The sequence below is a fragment of the Nyctibius grandis genome, chromosome 1, assembly GCF_013368605.1.
Source record: "Nyctibius grandis isolate bNycGra1 chromosome 1, bNycGra1.pri, whole genome shotgun sequence".
Lineage (NCBI taxonomy): Eukaryota > Metazoa > Chordata > Aves > Nyctibiiformes > Nyctibiidae > Nyctibius > Nyctibius grandis.
Window position 1 is genome coordinate 75098094 of NC_090658.1, and position 4325 is coordinate 75102418.

A 4325-nucleotide genomic window follows, 5' to 3' on the forward strand; every position below is an offset into this window, starting at 1 on the left:
AAACAAGGTGAATGACAGGCAGGAGGAGAATGGCAATAATCTCTAAGAGCCCCTGTGTTGCGGCTTGGGAAAAAATAGCTGAGAGTTTGCGAAGTAGCAAAGAAGAAGTGAAAACCGAGAAGGTCTGCTGACAGGAGGATTCATCAGGCATGCATTGCCTCGTTACGTGCGCCTTTGAATTGCGGCGCAGGAGCGGAGGCGTGCTCCCCTTGTGCGCACGCTGCCGACAGTAAACAAGTGAGTATTTCTGGAGCAGCTGCCTGTGTAAGAGGAGAGGTGCCTGTTGCTGTCCTGCAAAGTTACGGTTTTATAGGAGTGTGCATCTCATGCTTTGGAAACTCTCTCATTTCTTGCACTAATCACACCAGGCTTTCATCCAGCAAACTGTTCCTCGGGGCCGAATCCTGTGTTTAAAGTTAAGATATTTTGCTGAGCTGGATCTATAAGGAGTGAGATTGCATGCCGTACTTCGCCTTTTGAAATGATCAACCATCAATACGATCTCAACCACAGTACACACAGAAATTAATATAGTTTGCTTTACGTTCAGATTGGTGTTATTCTTAGCAGCAGGCAAGTCTAGACATGTTTTACAGAGTTTGATTACACAAATTCCAGTTCAGAGATATTATGCTAAAATTCAGTTCTACTCCCCATATATTCAGTTACCATATTAATCATTAGACTCTCCGAGTATCTTACAGTATTGTTTCATACAATGCAATTAACACATCCCACATTTATTCTGTCATCTTTCCCCACAGAAGGATATGTGCAGTGGACGGTCTTGGCTGATGATATAGAAACCAGGCTAAGACTCGAGCAGTTGACATAAAAAAAATAAAAAAAAAAAATCTTTGAAAGTTGACAGTGCGCTCCCCAGGCTGAATGAGAAGGGAATAGGTTCTTTCTGTATGACTGAATAACATATGCCCTAACTGCATCCTTAGCACAGAGCCCTGAGGTGTGCGTGTATCTGGCACCACCTCATCAGTTTCTGTTACTGATGCACATGACATGTCAGGTAAGCTTCCACATATAATTTGTGTTACAATAGATGTCAATTTACAGAATGGCACTGGTGGACAGCTTAAACAAAGGACATATTGACTAAGGATTTGGATAGCTTAACAAAATGCTGGTCATCTCATAACTGTGTTATAACACCTGCAAGTTAATAATAAGATGAAGTCAGGCATCCGACTTTTTAAGCAGTAATCAATGATGGGTACTTTCCCCAGCCTTTACTCCCATCCTACACTACTGTTCTCGGGGCCCAGTAGGATAAATGAGCTCATATGAGGAGCTCACATTTTTATTTCACATCATTTCTGTTACACTGGAGATATACTAATGGTTTGGTAGGAAAAAAGAGACCTTCTGAGACATGCCTCCAAGTGATTTGTGTAGATATTCCTGACAGCAGATAAGGCATAGTACTTCTCAGAATCTGTGACTTTACTCTTGTTTTCTTCCTTTCTATTAAGAAAAGGAGGGAGACATGTAAATTAAATTGTCCTGACAGTGCCTGTTTTGCTTCCAGAGTAGGAACAATCTTTGATTCCTCTTTCATTTCAACTTCTGAGATAGCCTCTGCTTAATAAGTTTATATCAAGTATGTTCTAACTTTATGTGACCAACTGAACCATGACGTGGTTAAACCAAGTGCTCAAAACAGCTTATTTTCTCAGCAGTTTATTTATTGTATTTTTTGATGCCCTGGGTAATTTCTGCTGGCTTCTAGTTAGAGCTAGAGCGCAAAGTTTCTGCAAGTTTTGAAGCCCCAGGAAGCAACATTCCCCCCCAAGGTTTTTCAGGTTTTCTTGTAGTTGTTTATTTTCTAGTAACTGAAGTTTGAAACATCAATGTGGGCTACTTGTATTCCAAATGAAATTTTCTTAACATTAAGAATGCGAATTACACTGTTTAGTTAGAAAAACAAGTGTATATTTCTAGTGGAAATACTAATGTTCAGTCCTGGGTGGTTTAAGAATACAAGAGATACAAACTGCAAGAAAAGTAATGTCTTTCATCTGCTTGTCTAGCTGCATCACCTCTTCGTAAAATCTTTGTGTTTATATGTGCGTTCTTTGGGTTCAAATAATGAAGATAGAGCTAATAATAGCTTTAATCCATGAACATGTATGTGGAGATATTTTTGTATTGCTAACAGTGCACAATACTAAGTTATTTGACCTAAGGGATCGAGGAATTTTAATAACACAAAGCTGCAAGTTTTCCAGTGAAGTAAAATCATGTGAAAGGCTTAGTTTTTATAGAGGGAAAATGGATTTCTTGATGTTCAGCAAACTACGTCCTTTAAGAAAATACTCTAGAGATTCTTTCGCTGTTCATTCCAAGAGAAAGTATCTCTTCTGTGTAGAAAATATTTCCTTTTAATTTTTTCCAAAGCTTTCAAATTTTTTGCACAGCCATCCACAGAAAAAAAATGGTGAAGAGTCCTCACACCTTTAAGCAGCCTGCAGAAGAGCTGTACCTCCTGTGTAGTTATTAACAGAGAGGATGTCTCTGGTTGGAGCACATGGCAGCCGCAGAAGAAGACAGAGACCAATGGTGCTACCTTGCCTCTTCCCCTTCACTCCTTTGGAAGCTGCTGTGGAAATACTCCTGTCCCCTGAAGAAATTGTTACCGTGCTTGGCTAACGCTCAGGATTCACTCAGATGAGAGATTTTTTGTATTATGTCTACACTTGTGAACCTGCTCAAAGTTTAGATCTGAATTCAAGCCTTGGGAGTGTTAAGATGTGCAGTTTTGTTCACAGATGATGGCTGGGGACACCATTGACTAGGTAGCTTTGTAGGTAGTGTCAAATTGAGAGAACTGAACTGCAGTTGACTGTTCTGCCTATGTTAAGGTAGACTGCCCTTTGAACCTCCTTCTAACTTTTTTACAAATCTGTGACAGAGGCTCAGACTGGATTCAGATCCAGGTAGGCTGGGTTACTCAGGACACGCTCCGGCCAAGAGTTGTCAAATATGACATTGTGATCATTGCTTGGCTACTGACATGTGAGGTGTTTTTGTTTTCCTCCATTTATCTCAGCTGTAGTAGTAGTAGTAGTAGTAGTAGTAGTAGTAGTAGTAGTAGTAGTAGTAGTAGTAGCTTTCTGTTAAAGGGGAAGAACCCATGACCAGGAGAAACAGACACAAACACCCTGCCCTTGAATGAATGACTAAGATGAAGGGTCTGGGGCCACCAGCAAGTGCTTTGCTATCATGGGGTGACCTCTGACCACTGACCATATGTGGCCACAAAGGCTTGGGCTGTGCCCTGTGCTTTGAGGCAGTCTGGCAGAGAAGAAAATGTGTGACAGCCATCTGTGTCCTTGGGGATTCCTGGCCTCATCCTTGGGTTGAAATCCACGTCCAGTGAGTCAAATCTGTATGGGGATATCCCGTCCTTCCTTCCTCTGGCTTACTGTCTGGAAAAATCCCAGAGCTCAGCTCCCTCTCAGTGGTACGGGGCTGCAGGGGCTGGAAACTCCCCCGGTTGAAAACTGTGTCACAGGATAGGACACCCTGGGGTTGCCGGTGGGTTTCATGTCCGACTGTTGGCCAGGACCAAAGGAGAAGCCTGTGTCATCTCACCAGGAATGGAGACGGAAGGGAATGAAGGAGCTGCGCTGGGGAGCCTACTTGTGACTGCACGAGGTCTGCTTGCCCCGTGAGCCCTCGCTGGTGGCTGAGAACGCTGGTGACCATGCAGCTTTGTAGGTCGCCTTGGAGCATTATATTTGCCAAAAAAAATTAAACTGGAGTTGACTTTTCTGCCTGTGCTAGAGTACGCTGCCCCTTGAACTGCCTTTCAGTTTTTGGGAACGTAGCAGCAGTGGTTAGTGCTGTGAGGCTGAGCATCACTTGATTTTTAGGAGAGGGAGGGTCTTCCAGGTAATTCATACAGCCTTGCAGTGGAAAATCTCATTTTTCTGGCTGACACAACAATTTTCAAATGAACAGCTGTTTTCCACATTAAAGTAATATATATTCAAAATGTATTTTTGTTATTATTATTTTCAGAGTGGGGAGAAGATTACCAATGTACATTAAAAATATGAATTAGTAGCTGATAATATTGAAAGCTCTGGAATATCTTACAGCATAACACATTGGAGACAAATGCCAGAAATGGGAAAATTGGTAGTTACATGATGAAAGGTCCTTACAAGCAAACGCACAAAAATCAGGGCTACTGATTGTCAGAAATTTCTACTTGCTGCTGATGCTAGGCCACATCTGCAGGTGCTAGCGCAGACAAGATGCCCAGACGCACAAAAAAGGCCAGGAAGACACAGGTAGTTTGGGTT